The 18,565-nt window shown below is 36.5% G+C and overlaps 1 long non-coding RNA gene across 2 annotated transcripts; it reads right to left on the reverse strand.

The window, feature by feature from the left end:
* Positions 1 to 4,870: 4,870 nt before the first annotated feature.
* On the reverse strand, positions 4,871 to 17,800 carry LOC118831354. 2 transcript variants are annotated; one of them, XR_005009137.1, is made up of 3 exons: positions 17,540 to 17,800; positions 9,129 to 9,164; positions 4,871 to 6,648 (listed from the first exon to the last, which is right to left on the reverse strand). It is a non-coding gene; the product is annotated as an uncharacterized LOC118831354 (long non-coding RNA). The 2 variants fall into 2 exon arrangements; XR_005009136.1 differs by having other exon boundaries at positions 17,498 to 17,800.
* Between the last annotated feature and the right edge of the window lie 765 nt (positions 17,801 to 18,565).

Here is an 18,565-nt window from a genome sequence, read left to right on the forward strand (position 1 = left end):
TGTTCCACGTTTGGGGGGGGAGGTGCCAGCTCTGCCACACCAGCACTGCTCCTTACCCAACCCCCAACCCGGACTGGGCTTAGATCTTGAGCAGGCTGAGCACTCCTGCTCTGATCCGCCACTTAATTCCTCCCACCAGGTGGGCCTGGAGCCGGAAGTAACAACAGCTGTAGGTGTCCTACCTCCGCTGCCCCCGGGGCTGGAAGCCGAACCTCGAACTCTTTCTACTCCCGTAGCTTTTCCCACTAACCTTCTCCACAGTCTTTGGTGTTTGTGGGTTAAGGAGTCTGGTAACTGCCGCAGCTCACTGATTCAGGGCGCTAGGGCCCCCTCCGCCCAGCTTCTGGCCTGGATGGTCCACGCCGCCCACGTTGGACTCTGCTCCACTCCATTCCCAGCTCCCAGCTCCCAGCTCCCAGCTCCCAGCTCCATGTGGGATAGACCTCACCGAGAGACCATGCAGGCTGTCCTGGGCTGGAGCCCTGCTTCCCTCTGCTGTTTTGTGGGTTCTGCCATTCTAGAATTCGTTCAGAGCCATTTTTTATAGGTTTTTGGAGGGACTCAGTATGGAGCTCACACTAGTTCCTGCTTAGCAGCCACCATCTTGGCTCCACCCCGCAAACAATATTTTTAATCACATGAAACTCACAATAAGATTGTAGATTATTTCCACATCCTCTAAAATCAATGAGAAAAACAACATTTTAGATGGTTACCAAAAGGTTAAGGATATTAAGGGAATCAAATTTTTTAAATGTGAAGGAAGACAGCCTAGAGCTACCAGATTTCAGTCTATATTAAAAGGTAATAATCATTGAAACAATCTAGTATTAACTAAGAAATAAAGTGGTGGATCAGTAGACTAGACTAGGTATACAATATAAAATACTAAATGACCATAGGACTCTGGTGTTTGATTAAATCAACTGTCCAAGATTTTAGGGAAAAAACTCATTATTGGATCAAAATTCCTAGGAAAACTGGAAAGCAGTTTGGCAGAAACAAGGCACAGACCAACATCTCTCAAAATGGACCAAAATAAAATCAAAATGGGTACCTAATTTAGACAAAAAGGGTGATATCATCAACAAATTAACAAAACATGAAAGATTTTACCTGACAGATCAATGGATAATGAAAAATTTTGTGTCCCAAGAAGAAACAGGAAGGATCAGAGGAAACAAAATAAATAATTTTAATTGCATAAAATAAAAAAAGGTTTTTCACAAACAAAACCAATGCAGCTAAAATTAGAAGCAAAGCTGTAACCTGTGAAAAAAAATTTACAGTGATTTTTTTCTGATAAAGGCCTCATTTGTTAAATGTAAAGCAAATTGAGTCAAATTTGTAAAAATAAGAGCCATTCATCAAATGATAAATGGTCAAAGGATATGAATAGTATCTTCAGAGGAAGAAATCAAAGCTATCAGTAGGTATATTTTTAAAATGTTCTAAATCACTATTGATTAGAGAAATGCAATTTAAAACAACTCTCAGATAACTCCTCACACATATCAGATTGTGCAACATGACAGAAAAGGAAAAGGACAAATGCTGGAGAAGATGTAGAAAAATTAGGACACTGATACACCATTGGAGGAGTTGGGAACTGGTCCAACCATTATGGAAAATGATTGTTCTTATGCTTTGGCCCAGTACTGTCACTACTGGTTATGTATCCAAAAGAGATCAAAGGAAAAGTAAAATGAACTGTATTATGAAAATGTTTATATTAGCTCTTTTTGTAGTGACAAATTATTGGGAATTGAGGGGATGCCCATCAACTGAGAAATGGCCAAACAAGTTGTGGTATAAGATTCTAATGAAATACCATTGTCCTATAAGAAAGAATGAATAGGACAGTTTCAGAAAAACCTGGGAAGATGTACATAAACTGATGCAAAGTGAAGTGAGCAGTACTAGGTCTGTATTCCAAAGAGATCATAAAAAAGGAAAAAGGACTCATATGCTCAAAAATATTTATAGCAGCTCTTTATGTGATGGCAAAGAATTGGAAATTGAGGAGATTCCCATCAATTGGGGAATGGCTGAACAAGTTGTGGTATATGAATGTAATGGAATACTACTGTGCTATAAGAAATGATGAGCTGGATGATTTCGGGAAAAACCTGAAAAGATTTATGTGAACTGATGCTGAGAGAAGTGAGTAGAACCAGGAGAACATTGTACACAGCAACAGCAACATTATGCAATGATTAACTGTGATAGACTTAGCTCTTCTCAGCAATACAATGATCCAAGACAATTCTAAAATACTCACGAAGGAAAGTGCTCCCACATTCAGGGAAAGAACAATGGAGTCTGAATGCAGATTGAATCATACTATTTTCGTTTATTTTCTGTTTTTTTTCTTTCTCATGTTTTTTCCCCTTTGTTATGATCCTTATATGGAAATAGATTTAACATCATTGTACATGTATAACCTATATCAGATTGCTTGCTGTCTTAGGGAGGGGGAGGGATAAAAATTTGGAACTCAAAATTTTACAAAAATGAATGTTGAAAACTATCTTTATGTGTAATTTGAAAAAATATAATACTATTAAGACTTGAGGCGGGGGAAACTGTGAAGTGAGCAGACCCAGGAGAACATTGTACAGAGTAATGGCAACATTATGATAATGATCAACTGGAAAGACTTAGCTAATCTAACCAAGACAATGATCCAAGACAATTCCAGGGGATAAATGATGAAAAATGCTATCCACCACCAGAGAGATCACTGATGAAATCTTAAATGCAGACTCAAGTATACTCCTCTCACTTTATTTTCCTTGCTTCTTATTTTAACAAATGAACTAATGTGGAAATATTTTTTGTATGATATCACATGTATAATGTATATCATATTCCTTACCTTTTCAAGGGGTGATGGAGGGGCTAGAGAGAGAGAAAGAATTGGGAAATCAAAATTTTTAAAATAATTTTAAAATAAAGGAATGAATGAAGGAATGAATGATTAGATACATGAATAAAATATTAAAAAAAAATAAATTTCTTACAGGACACAGGCTTGTATACTGCTCCATTATTCCCACAAATTATTTCTTGGTGTCAGGTAAATGACTTTAAAGAAAACAATTGCATTATTATAAATGACCCCTTAGATTATTTCCCACTCTAGATCCCATGGGCCAACCTACAAGTCTGAGTCTGAGGGCAAGAGTTCCCTGCACAACATGACTAGCAACAACATTATTGGGGCAGCTTCATCTGTGAAAGAAATCTTATATTATTAGTAACTGGATCAGAGACAGTTGAACCTTTAAAGATCACCTCGACTCTTTTCCATTTTTACAGGTCAAGAAATTAAGACCCAAGAAGATTAATTTATTTGCCAATGTGAAATAGCTTGTCTACAGAAGAACTGGGTCTCCCTCTACAATGTTCTATGCTTTATCTGCTTTGTCTATGGCTTTCTAAATGGAATTCACAATTCTGTAGTCTCTTTTATATGGAAGCCCCTAAGAAGCCTTGCCCAGCTGACTCATGTCAAGGCCATAATCTGCCTAAAGATTAAGAGCACACGCTCTTTAAATATATACATGTAGGTATGTATGTATATAATGTTATAACATATATTATATATATATATATATATATATATATATGTGAGGGTATGCGTGTATATATATACAAATATAATCTTATAGGAATGAGTTTTTCTGAGATTGAGATAACACATTTTTTAAAAAATAGTTTAATAAATTTAGATTTTATTACATATTATACTTAAAAGATATTTAATGTAACACAGAATCATTGCTGTTTAATCCAATCATGTGTGTTATTCCCACACATGATGAGAAGGTTCTTTTCTCAACTCCACTTGAAATCTCATCTTAAGATCAAATCCCTTACAAAGCTATACCAAAGCACTGAGGCATAAGCATGAATAGGGAATAACTCAAACTTTTCCTCTGAGCTGATGGATGCATCAGTCTCCTCTCACAAACTCATATTTTTCATGACCAAATAAGGGATTAAATTTAACAATTAAAATAAAATTAAGCATCTGTTAGATATAGGGTACTGGTGGTCTCAAAGATGGGCCATGCCAGTCTTCTTGTCCTCAAAGAACTTACAATCTCCTATGAGGTATGGAGCATAGAGCATGATGTGTGTGTGTATATGTGTATATACATATATGTTTATATATGTATGTATATGCATATATGTGTGTGTGTGTATGTATGTATATATTATAATACAAGGTGTGATGAGGGCAAGGACTATGATAAGGGCAAGAGAGGGCTAGACAAAGAAATTTCTTTTGTGGTCTTCACTCCAGAGACAAGTGTCATGATTGTAAAGCTGGCTTTCTGCTGGCCAAGACTCAGGGATTTGCTGGTGGATGCTTTAACCTCCATAAACAAGTGAGTCTGGAGATCAGGGTCTCAACAAAATTAAATTGTTATATAAGGTTTGTTGACAACTTTGGCCTGAATTTGGAGTTGTGAAAGATATTCCAGAAAACTCCTCTTCCTTTATGAATCTGCATCTGGATATTCATTTTTCCTTGTTAGCCTCCTTGTCTAAGCTAGTGGTCTCTGAACTTTGCTGATTGCTTAACCCTATCAGTAAAAATAAAATAAAATTGTCAACCCTGCTTGCCCAATGTATTGATATTTAGTTATTATTTCAGTATATATGTTATTGAGGGTGTCTCAAAAATTCAATTGTAATTTTAGGCATTAATAGCTTTAAGCTATATGTATACTATGTTATATATGTACTAATACATAATAAATATTATAAACATGTGCAGAAACAAATTTTTTAAAGAATCAGATAAACATGGACTAAAAATATTGAAAAATTATTTGACTTTATTATATTTGTTAGTGGTACCAAACATTTTTGCTCTCACTAAAATATTAATAGTTGTAAGATCAATGTGACTAAATGTGCTTCATTGTTTTAAAAAATTCATTGTTTAACACTTTGTGATAGATTCAAATAAGCATTAACACAAGGTAGGATTGCATATAATACAAGTGTGCATAAAATAAGGGGAAACAGAGTCTCTACAAATTGCTGTATTACAATTTGAGCAGCAACATATCTCATTCAATTGGAAAAATCAGAAAGGCTTTATAGAGGAGGTGACACTTAACTGCGTTTTGAAAGACATGAGGGATCTCCATAAGCTCTCCCTGTGATCAGTCCTACTAATTGAATCTCCATGAAGTTTGTAGTCACTAGGTTTCCCTCAGAAAACCTTTTTTCTCAATAGAACTAACATGATTGTTGTTTGCCATCATATTTCCCAGAGGGAAAAAATCTTCAAAGACCTTCAAAAATCTTGAGTAGATATTTTATGATTCTGGGGCTTTCTCTACAACTAGTTTGCCAACTAGATCTAGAATATCATGTGTTTATCACTATCTGATAGAGGCCTTCTGACTTCTCTGTTTCAGAAAATATTTTGGGAGATTTGCAGATCCAGCATTTAGTGCAGTGTTCAGCAGAGAAGAAGGAAATAAATGGAAAAGTAAATTCAATTTCTCCCCAATATTGTCTCATAAAAACTGAGGCAAATAATTCATTGTGTTCTCCATGAGTGAACTTTTCATTTGTTGCTGTTCCACAAAGGTAAAGCTTTCTATCAGTGCTTTGCTTAAAGAATATATCAATTATTGACATCTTGGTCCCATTCAAAGTTTCCTCCAGTTCTGTTTGGCCTATTATTTGTTTACATGTAACCCGTCATACTTTAGGAGCATCTTTTTTTCTTCTGACTTAGGCAAAATATCCCATCTTTTTTGTAAAAATGAGTTTCTCCTGCTAGAATGGACTTTTTGACTTAGTACTGGATACTCACTCCAGAGGAAAACGAGCACCTGAGCTCATCACTAGTCCACTAGTGGACAGAGGTTAACACATTGTTGAAGTCAGTCAACCACAATAATCATCTGCTTCTTCCTGGATCACCTTTGCCCACTAATCACCTCCTCCACAGGCATCCACTCCTCCACAGAAATCACCTCCTGAACAAGCATGACCTCCTCCCCAAGAGTCAACTCCTCCACAAGTAACACCTCCTCCCCAAGAATCAACTGCTCCATAAGCATCACCTCCTCCCAAGAAATCACCTCTTCCACAGGAATCAACTATTGCAAAAGCATCACCTCCTCCGCAGGAATGACCTCCTATACAAGCATTCCCTCCTCCTGAGGAATAACCTCCTCCAAAAGCAACACCTCCTGCCCCAAAATCAGCTCCTCCACAAGCATAATTCTCTCCCCAGGAATCACTTCCTCCCCCAAAACAACAAATTCCTGATGAATTGCGCTCTTGATGAGTGTTACCTTGAGTCTTAGGGCATAAAAAACAACGCAATATAAAACAAAAAACAAATATAGAAGGAATAGCAATAATCATTATAATAAAAATAGAATCCATGTTCTTCAGGATGTAAGTGCTTTCCACATCAAAGCAGCATCAAGAATCTTGCCCACTTATGCAATTAGGTGCCAGACTTTTTCTTCTTTCCTGCTGCTGCTGTTTCTCAAAGCCCACGTAGTCACTTGTCCCTGGACCTCATTGTCCATAACCAATGTTTCCATTTCTTACGAATTCCCCCATTTCACATTATTCAGAGATTCTTGCCTTTGATAGAAGCATCTGAAAAAGAAAATCTCAGAAATCATAGGGAAATTAGATTTGGAGAGGAAAAGCTTTATCAAATATACATGGTTTTTCTGAGCATCTACATTCATAAATTCCTTCAAAAGTTATTTTTTCAAGCAAGCAAGCAACATTTACTTTCTATTTCTCTGTCCAATACTGCACTAAGTGCTCAATCTACAAAGAAAAAATGAAATTCGGTCCCTGTCTTTCAGAAGAAAGCATACACAAATATCAGTGGAGATAAAATACAAATAAATTAGATATAAAGTTAGCATAGGTGATGGTAGTAGAAGCTGAGGATATGGTGGTGGGCCATGTTGTGGTTGGGGAGGAAAGGAAACCAGAAAAGTCTTCAAGCAGAAAGTAGCATTTAATCTAAGACTTAAAGGTAAACCAGGTTTTCCAAGACAAGGGGGTGAGGAGGGAATCCATTCCAGGTATAGGGCACAACTAGTGTAAGGGCACATGAATGGGAGATGGAACATTAAGTGTGAAGAATAGCAAGAAGGCCAGTAATGCTGGATTATAGGGGACATTCATGTGTAATAAGCCTGGACAGGTAGGACGCTTCTATGTTTTGAAGAGCTTTAAATATCAAAGGATAAGGTGGCATTAAGATGGGAGAGTAATAGATAGGCAATTTTGCTTTAACTCCTTCACATCTCCTTATACAATGACATAAGAAGTGCATTCACCAAACTAAATACACATAAATAGGGAGTACAATGAAGAGTTTGTACCATGGAGGGCAGAATGGGGCCAAACAGGAAAAAAAAAATTGAACCTCATTTTCACCTAAATTAGTTTAAAGAGGGAAGAACATACATTCACACATAATTGAGTATGGAAATTCATCATACCCAACAAGGAAATAGGAGGGGAAAGGGTTAACAGAAAAGGAAGAGGATGAAAGGCCTGGTATTTTGAGGAAGGTAATGGTCAGAAGCAAAGAAGATTCTTGAAGAGGGGTTTAAAAAAAGGCAGATGGATATAAGAGAATAGAATGGAGGTAAATTTGGTTAGCAATCATAACCATGACTGTTAGTGGGATGAACTAACCCATAAAATGAAAGAAGAAAGTAGAATGGAAGAGAAATCTGAATCCAACAGTATATTGTTTCCAAGAAACAGATTTGAAGCAGAAAGATACAGAGTTAAAATAAGAGACTAGAGCAGAATCAATTATGCTTCAGCTAAAGTGAAAAAAGACAGCAATCAGGATCTCATACAAAGCAAAAGCAAAAAAAAATGACCTAATTAAAAGAGAAAATCAAGGAAACTATATTTTACTAAATGATACCATAGACTAAGAATTAATATCAACATTGAACATATATGCACCACATGTCATAGCATCCAAATTAGGAAGAAAAGGTTAAATGAGTAATAGGTTATGATAGACAGTTACACTGTACTAGTGGAAGACCTCAATTTATTCTTCTCAGACCTAGATAAATCTAATCATAAAATAAAGAAGAAAAACACTAGGATGAGGAATACAATTTTAGAAAACAGATATGATAGGTCTCTGGAAGATATATAGATATAGATATAGATATATATGAATTGAAAGGCATATATCTATTATCCATTATACAGGGCACCTTGACAAAAATTGAAACCTCAAAAAATGTAGAAAAGTAGAAAAACAAAGTGCATCTTTTCCTTTTCAATAAAAATATATTTATAAAAGCTTTTGAAGTAAAATGGAAAACTAAATAATCTAATTCTAAAGAGTAAGTGGGGGAAAGAACAAATCATAGAAACAATCAATACTTTCATTAAAGATAATGACGACAATGAGAAAACATACTGGAATTTGTGGGTTGTGGCCAAAGCAAGACTTAGGGGAAAACTTATATTGCTAAATGCTTCCTTGAGAGGGACAGAGAGAGAGAGAGAGAGAGAGAGAGAGAGAGAGAGAGAGATCAATGAATTGGGCATGCAACTAAAAGTTTTAGAACAATAACAAATTAAAAATTCACAGAGAAATAGAAGTCCTGAAAATCAAAGATGTTAATAATGTTGCTAGTTAAAGAAAAAAACCTCATTGGTAAAACTTGCAACTGTTTTTATTGAATAAATAAATGGATAATCTTATTTTTTTAAAAATAAGAAAACCAAATTATTGGTATCAAGAATGAAACGGGTGAATTCACAACCAGTGAAAATGAGATAAAAACAATTATTAAGAGCCATTTTCACAAATATATACCATTAGAACTGATAGTCTAAATAAAATAGATGAATACTTACAAAAATATAAATTACTTAGATTAGCTGAACAGGAAAAAGAATTTTTAAGTAACTCTACCTTAGAAAAAAAAGATGAAATGAGTCACTAATGTGCTCACTTAGGAAGAAAAAAATTCCAGGACCAGCTGGATTCATAAGTGAATTCTACCAAACATTTAAGGAAGAACTCATTCTAATACCACACAAATAATTTTTTAATGGTAAAGAAGGAGGCTTACCAAATTTCTTCTATGACAAAAATGTTGTTTTGATACCTAAACCAGAGAGAGGCAAAAACAGATCAAGAACACTATAGACCAATTACCATAAAGAACATTGATGCAAAAATTTTAAATAAATATCATCAAGGTGATCATAATTATATGTTACAAATATCATACACTATGACCAGGCTGGATTTTTACCAGGAATTCAGGGATGGTTCAATATTAGGAAAACTATAATTGACCATATCAGTAAATAAGGAATAAAATCATATCATTATAGCAATAGATACAGAAGACACTTTTGACAAAATATAACACCCATTCCTTTCAAAAACACTAGAAAGCATAGGAACAAATGGAGCTTGGCTTAAAATGAACATTAGTATCTATCTAAAGCCAAGAGCAATGGAGATAAACCAGATGTCTTTCCAATAAGATCAAGAGTGAAGCATGGATTTCCATTATCACCATTATTCAATATTGTACTAGAGAAGTTAGCTATAGCAAAAAGACAAGAAAAAGAAATCAAAGGAAAAAGCATAGGCAAAGAAGAAAAAAACTATCACTTTTTGCTAGTGATATGAGATTTACTTAGAGAACTTTCCAGTTCTCTAAGTAAAAAAAAAAACTAGCTGAGACAAAAAGCAATTCCAGCAAAGTTGCAGAATATAAAATAAACCCACACAAACCATCAGCATTTTTATATACTGTCAATGAAATTAGCAGGAGATGATAGAAAACTACCATTTGAAATAATTACAGACAGTAGAAAATACTTGAGAGTTCACCTGCCAAGACACACAGAGCAACTACATGAACACCATCACAAAACACTCTTCTTACAAATAAAGACAGGTCTAGATGACTGATGAGGTTGAGCCAATATAATAAGAATGACAACACTACCTAAATCATTTTCCTTATTCAATGCCATAACAATCAAACTACAAAAGAATTACTTTATGGAGCAAGAAAAAATAATAATAAATTTCATCCAGAGGAACCAAAAAAATCAAGAATCCCAAGGGAATCAATGGAAAAAAATGGGAAGGAAGCGGACACAAAAATACTAGATTTCAAACTACAGTAAAATACTGCGATAATCAATGAAATTTTGTGCAAAATAAAAAACAGAGGTTGATCAATGGGACAGACTGGGCACATAATACACAGAAGTAAATGAGCATCATAACCTTTTATTTGATAAACCCCAAAATTTCAGCTAATGGGGCAAGAACTCTGCTAGGAAAATTGGAAAGTATTCTGGCAGAAACTGGCCATAGACCAACCTCTGACACTATATAGCAAGATAAACTCAAAATTTGTACATTGCTTAGACATAAAGGGGATATCATTAGCAAATTACCTGTCAGGTCCATGGATAAATTAAAAAATTCATGGCCCAACAGTAGAAAGAGAGGTTCATGAGAACTAAAATGGATAGTTTTGATTGCATAAAATTAAAAAGGTTTTGCACAAAACCAGTGCAGTTAAAATTTGAATAAAGGTGAGAAATGGTGAAAAATATCAAGCGACAAATTTTTCTGATAAATGTCTCATTTCTCAAATACAAAGGGAGATGAAGTGAATTTATAAAAGCCATCCCCCAGCTGATAAATGATGAAGGGATGTGAAGAGGCGGTTTTCAGAAAAAGAAATAAAAATATCAAGAGTCATATGAAAAATTTCCCTACATCACTAATAATTAGAGAAATGCAAATTAAAACAACTCTGCTCTACCATATCATAGCAATCAAATCACTATGAGCCAGGTATTGAATTCAGTAAGGAAAGAATGAATGTGCTGGAGATCAATAGATAATGGGCACCAGGTTCTAGACTGAGTGATAAATGTGGATATCTTGATTCTCAAAGACTGAGAGGTTGCTGAGTGTTAGTGGAAGAGAAGATGGAAATGGCATTTGGGACCGATTAGTATTTCAGCTCCCCTATCATTGTATTCCGTTCCAGGTACTCTTTGATCCAATGACACTGTCCTTCTTCTTGTTCCTTCCATTTCCTGAGTCTAGGCATTTTCAACTAGCTGTTATCCATACTCGGAATTCTCTCTCTTTTCATCTCTGTCTGCTAAGCTTCCTAAAACTTCCTTCAAGTCCAGCTAAAAACCGCCCTAATTTTAAGACCTTCCTAACCTTACATAATACTAGTGCTCTCCCTATTATCTCTAACTTATTCTGTATAAATGTTGCATCTGGATAATTGTTTTCATATTGTCTCCAGTAATGCATGAGCTCCTTGAGGGCAGGTACTACTTTTTTTTTGTTCTGTTTTTTGCATCTCCAGTGCCTAGTACTGTGCCTGGAACATAGTAGGTACTTATCGAATGCTTATGTACTAACTGAATGTTCCCACCATTATCAGTTAGTCTGAGGGCATGAGTGAAAGCAAAATAAGTACTGAAAAGGACGGGCAAAGATATATTGTCATCAAGAGGGACCCAGGACTCAATGAGTGTCAGAAGGCAGAAGCAAGTGAGAAAGAAAGGTTTTCAAGATAAAAGCTACTACAAAAAGAGCCCCTGTAAATATTTTTGTACATATGTTCTTTTCCCACTTGTGTGAGCTCTTTGGGATACAACCCTAGAAGTGGTATTGCTAGGTCAAATGGTATATACATTTTTATAGCCCTTTGGGCATAGTTCCAAATTGCTCTCCAGAGTGGCTGGATCAGTTCACAACTCCACCAGCAGTGTAACAGTGTTCCAATTTTTCCACATCCTCTCCAGCATTTATCATTTTCCTGTTTTGTCATTTTAGCCAATCTGACAGGAGAAATGTGGTACCCTTAATTTCTTCCTCTGAAAACTGCCTGTTCATATCCTTTGACCATTTCTCAATTGGGGAGTGACTTGTATTCTTATAAATTTGGCTCAGTTCCCTGTATATTTTAGAGATGAGGCCTTTATCTGAGACACTAGTTGTAAGGATTTTCTCCCAAATTTCTGCTTCCCTCTTAATCTTTGTTGCATTGGCTTTTTTAATACAAAAACTTTTCAATTTAACATAATCAAAATTATCCATTTTGCATTTTGTAAGGCTCTCTATCTCTTGTTGTGTCATAAATTCTTTGCTTTTCCATAGATATGATAGGTAAACTATTCCTTGCTCTCCCAAATTGTTTGGGAATGGCTGAACAAGTTGTGGTATATGAAGGTAATGGAATACTATTGTGCTATAAGAAATGGGGAAGATACGGACTTCATAACAACCTGGAAAAACCTACACAACATAATGCTGAGTGAGTGGAGCAGAGCCAGGAGAACATTGTACACAACCACAGATAGAAGGATTCCATGATGACTAACCTTGGTAGACTTGGCTCTTCTCAGCAATACAAGGCTCAAAGACAGCTCCAAAGAACTCATGAGGGAGAGAGATATCTACATCCAGAGAAAGAACTATGGAGACTGAATGCAGATTGAGGCAAACTGTTTGCTCTCTTTTTTTTCTTTTGTTTTTTTTTCTCTCTTGTTTTGGTTTTTGGTTTTGTTTTTTCTTTCTCATGATTCATTCCATTGGTCATAATTCTTCTCTACAACCTGACTATTGTGTAAATAAGTTCAATGTGAAGTTATATGTAGAAAATATATCAGATTCCATGCTGTCTTGTGGGGGGGGGGAGGGGGAGAAGAAAATCTGGAACTCAAAATCATGTGGAACTGAGCATTATAAACTAAAAATAAAAAATTAATAATAAATAAATAAAATAATAAAAACAGAAATTTTCATCAGGTTATACTTCTCTTTTAAAAATCTAATAAATTCCAAAAGAATTTCTTGAAATTAAAAAAAGGAAAAAAGAAAAAAAGATAAAAGTGAGTTTCTTAATTATGGAACAGGAATTCCACAGAGCTTAGTGGAAGGGACATGAAGATGTGGAATGAAACACTGGGGTATAGGACTGAAGGGGATGGGAGTGGCAGAGTGAGCATTTAGAGATAAGGAACCTCATTTATATATCAGAACTGGTGGTTTATAATCACTGGGACAGGTAGAATATGAATAGGTAGGAGTACTCTAACAAGCAATGTGCTGATAAGGTTTCGCAGCAATCTTTACAAAGGATGGGGGAATATATAAACAACACACTTTGAAGTTTAATCTGCATTATTTATGTTTTCCCCATCACTTTCTTAAGTCTAGATAATCAATAAAGCAATAAATTCAGCCCTAATTTGTAGTATTTGCTGATATCCATGTTGTAAATGCTTCCACTGAAAATTTAACAATCAGCTCTCAAGAGCTGGTAGAGCTGGCTCCAGCAAACTTGATTCTAACTGTTGCAGAATAAATCCCGACAGAATATCAATTGGAGATAGAACTGATTTTAAAGTATCTCAACAAGATGAAATGATGGGCTGCAACAGGGAGAGTGATTATAGAAGCAGCTTTCTCTATTAGCTGTAGGGAGGCGTGTGTGTGTGTGTGTGTGTGTGTGTGTGTGTGTGTGTGTGTGAAACTAGGCTGTAACAGCACCCCCTCAGGAACCATCTAGCCAGCCGAAGGAAATAGGGTGATTGTGGTCCCATGACATGTCTTTTGCCAGGCAACAACACACTTTCATGATAGTGAACATTGTTATTAACCCACTTTCTGCTACTACCCCTAAGGCTAGCAAACTCCCACTACTTATTACTGTTTTTAAAAAACATTCCTTTTTTAAAAAAAAATTCTGAACTTAAGAAATAAAACGAACATTTCCATAACATTGCAGAATAGGACAAAAAAGATGATTGCACATGAATCTGCAAATTTATTAGGTATAACTTGCTGTTCTTTTTAAATATATAGTTACCACATACTTTCTTTTTTTCCCTCCCTCCACCCTCAGCCTAGAGGTGGCTATCATTAAATACAAATGTGTGTGTGTGTGTGTGTGTGTGTGTGTGTGTGTGTGTGCGTGTGCGTAAAACCATTCTCTATACGTGCTTCTCTTTAACAATTCTCTCTCTGGACGCAGGTGTCATCTTCCTTCATAGGTCCTTTGTAGTTAATTTGGATACTTATAATGGTCAAAATGACTTCGTTATGAAAGTTGTTCTTAAAACAACATTGCTATTACTGTATACAATGGTCTCTTGGTTCTACTCATTTTATTCTTTCTTATTTCATGCAAGTCTTTCCATGTTTTTCTAAAATCATTGAGCTCATCGTTTCTAATAGCACAGTGGTATTCCATCAGTATCATAGCTTGTTCAGCCACTTCCCAATTGACAGGAATCCCCACAATTCCCGGTTCTTTGCCACCACAAGAAGAGCTGCTATAAATATTTTAGAACAGAAAGGTTCTTTTCCTTTTCCCCTAATCATCTCAGAAGAGAGAACTAGCAGTGTTATTGCTTAGTTAAAGTTCATAAGCAGTTTAATAACTCTTTGGGTATAATTCCAGATTATTCCCCAAAATGGTTGGATTAGTTCCCAGTTCACCAGCATTGAATTAGTGTCCCGATTTTTGCACCTCCCCTCCAATGTTTATCACTTTCCCCTTCCATCATTTTGTCAATCTAATAGGTGTAAAGTGATATCTCAAGGCTGTTTTAGTTCTCATTTCTCTAATCAATATGATTTAGAGCATGTTTTCACATGACTAAAAATGACTTTACCCTCTTGTTCTAGAACTTCAGGACAATTTTCCTGAATAATTCCTTGCAATATTGTATTAAAATTCTTTTTTATCCTTACTTTCAGGTAGTGCAACAATTCTTATATTGTCTCATCTCAATCTGTTATCTAGATCAGTTGTTTTTCTTCTGAGATGTTTCATATTCTCTTCTATCCTTTTTCATTCTTTTGATTTAATTTCATTATTTCTTAGTGTCTTATAACATCATTAGCTTCCCCTTGTGCAATTCTACTTCTCAAGGAGTTATTTTCTTCTTTAAGATTTTAGATCTCTTTTTGCATTTCATTGACTTTTTTCCATAATTTTCTTGGATTGATATTTTTCCCTAATTTTTCCTCCATGTCTCTTATTTGATCTTTAAAATCCTTTTAAAGTTCTTCCAAGAACTCTTTTTGGACTTGTCACCATTTGATGTTATTCTTTGGGGTAAGAGTGGCTTTTTTTGCTTCAGGATCTTCTCTTACCCCATTGTAGCTATCTATGGTTGGGTTCTTTCTCCTTTGCTTATTGTTTTTATTTCATTTTATTTTACTTTTAGCAGCTTATTATTGCAATCAGATTCTAGCCCCAAGTTGTGAGTACTGGTGCCTCAGGTTCCAGGTCCTTCTTACTGTTATTTTCTGAATTCTGTCCGGTGGCTAAACCTCAGGCACTCCTGACCTTCCTTAATCCAAAGCTATCCCCTAAACACTTTTTCTCCCTAAAGTACCACACTCACTGTGTGTGAGCTTACTCCTCATCCACAGCCACAGCCCAAGACCATGTCTGGTCAGTACTGCTAGACCTGGCAACTGGAGACAGCAGAGGGTCTTCACATCTTCCTCTACCCAACCTCCAAAAGTCAGCCTGGAGGTGTTTATGCTTTATTCTTAGCCAAACCTCAGTCCCTGGAGATTATGTCTTTCCTGAGGTCCTCTCAAGTTCTTTTAGGAGGACAACTAGCTCTCTTCCTTAAAGGTAAAGTTCTAATGCCACCTTCTAATGAAGCCTTTCCTGATCTGCCTGACTGCTGGTACTCCTGCTTCTTAATAATTTCATATTGCACCTTGTATTTATTCTCTTTATAATGATATTGTATATACTTATATACACACTGGTTTTCTTCCTCCTCAGAATGAATTTTTTTTGAGTAGAGATTATTTCACTCTTTTCCTTTGTATCCCTGGCACCCACCAAGGTGCCTGACAAATAGTAAGCACTTGATATTTGCTTGTTGATTGCATGACTGACTGTTGTAAATAATTGCCTATGCGTTTTAAAAATGCCAACTAAAGCATGAGAAACATTTCAAAAACAGATCACAATTAAAAGTAAAAACAAAAGAAAATAAACAAAAGAAATCATATTTATTACAGGGGTGGTAGCTAAAAATACTCGAAATAACTTTAGGCTGCATTCCTAGTTCGAGTATAGAGTGAGTAAACTATAGCTTCCCCTGACCAGACCACATTTTGAGTACCATCTCCAGTTCTGGGAACTATATTGTAGAAAGGACATAGACAAGGGTATAGAAGAGAATAAGTATTGGCCCTGAATTAAGGACTTTTTCTTTTTTACTAATAGTATCTCATTTGATCTTCAAATAAGCCTGAGAAGTAGGTGTCATTATTAGCCTGGAGGAAATAAAAATTGAGTAAATTGCCCAGGGTCACACCATTAGTAAGTGTCTGAGGCCATGTTTGAGCTTAGGCCCTCCTGACCTCAGAGCCACTGCGCCACCAATTGCCTCTTCTTGGATCAGGTGCTGATAATGGTAACCAAGATGAAATAGAAACTCAAGACCATGCCATATGGAGATTTGTTGTAGGAACTAGGGAGTTTTAGTGTGAAGAAGAGAAGAGATGGGGTAATTGATACTGCCTTTAAATGTACAACGAGATGGCACGGAAGAGGGAGTGGGCTTCTTTTGCTCAGCTCTAGAATATGGAACTAAAATTGCTGAGTAGTCACTAAAGGAAGGTTGACTCTTGCTCCAAATAAAAACATTGGACCTGGAGTAGCAAAGAACCTCAGAGACCATCTAGCCTCAATTCACTTATATTTCAGGTGAGGAAACTGAGTCCTAAAGAGCAGAAATGGCCTTCCCAAGATCATACAGCTAATAAGTAGCTGAGCCTTAATTCAAAGCCAGATTCTCTAATTTTGAAGCTAGAGATCTTTGCATTAAACCAGTTTGATTGCTTTTGAATAAATCAATGAATTTCTGTGACTAAGTTGAGCTGGGAATTATTAGTTACCTGGAATGTCACTTACAATTGTTCCACAGACAAAAAAAGTTGTCATAAGTAGTACAAGTTTCATTATCCTCACAGGCATCTGGAGAGCTGAGTTAACCAGGGAGGAAATGGTTTGTTATTTTTAGTTTAGAAAGAATATAACACACCTCCTATATGATTTCACTGGGGCCACACTTGATACCCAACATGGGGGCTAAACAGCCTACAGACTTCTTTTCTTTCAACCCAGCCTCAAGCATTTTCTCCTCTAATTTGGCTGTTATTTTACACAGATGGCAAATATTCTCACACAGATACAGTAAAACCCTTTTAGCTAAATGAAGAAGAAAAAAGAAAAGAAAAAAGAAAACATTCTCCTGCCCAGGCCCTAATTTCCTTATTTGTAAGACTCAGATTTCGGATTTTACTACCTCTAAGATCCCTTTCAACTCTCAAATTCTGAATCTATGAGTTCATGCATCCCACAAATGGGAACAGAATCATTCATAGGCAAAGACATACTTAATTCCCAGCAGCCATCCCTGCTGGCCCCTGTTGGCTCACTTTGGTTGACTCTGAGCTGAGGAGGGTCTTGTTCCACACATCTCCAGCCTGCTTTTTGCTCTTCAGTTTTCTGGCGGCTATGGGCAGCAGCACCTCCCCGTCAGAGAAAGGGGCTGGATCATGAAGAAAGGTAGTGGGAGGCTAGGCACAGTTTTCCCTGCAGCAGCAGACACTGGCCTCTCAGTCTCATGAACAGCAAAAGTTGGCTTTGACAAAGCAAGGTATATGAGGAATTAGAGTGCACCCCTGCTTCCGGTATGTCTTCCTGTGGCCAACAGATAGCAGTTTTGAAACTTCAACCACATATGAGAGATTTTTTGGGTAGTATTAGGAAAGGCCCTCAGGCAGTCTTCGTTCCACCCCTTCTGAGAAGGGCGCCTCCCATTTTGAGCTGGAAATTCCACCCTTCCTTTTCCCTCATCACAAAACTGGTCTTGTGGTCTGAAAGGGCAGATTTCAATGCTGCCTCTAAAATACACTGGCTTTTTATCCCCATGCTAGCCACTTCTCAGTGCTTTTAGAAACCTACTAAGACTAACTTTCAGACAAAGTACTAATGCACGTTGATGGATCCAGTTTCCTCATTTGGGAATTCCCTGTACCAATGAAATCACAGTCTGGTGCCAAGCCTTATGAAACCAACAGTAACCCACAGACTCCCTCCTTCCCAAATTTCAATAAAACTGGATGTTTCTGCCAAAGTTACTTGATTACTCATTTCCTCCCAGAAGGAGTGTGCTGTCTTCTAACTTTTATTAGACTGAATCCCCTGAAGGTACTTTGATGAGGGCATTGGGGTACACAGAACTTCCCAAAATAGTGACTCATATTTGATGGAGAGAGACAGTATTCATTTTCCAGGGTTTAAACCATGTAATCCTTCTCCCAGTGCCAGTGAGCCTTCCACAATCCTACTTTGTCTGACACTACTCCTGTTAGCGTTTTGAGCATTTTGTAGGTTGGACGGAGAAAAGGCTGGGGGTGGGGAGAGGGGGGGATCAAAACAATGTCATTTTTATTTCCTTC

Source organism: Trichosurus vulpecula, chromosome 9, assembly GCF_011100635.1.
Source record: "Trichosurus vulpecula isolate mTriVul1 chromosome 9, mTriVul1.pri, whole genome shotgun sequence".
NCBI lineage: Eukaryota > Metazoa > Chordata > Mammalia > Diprotodontia > Phalangeridae > Trichosurus > Trichosurus vulpecula.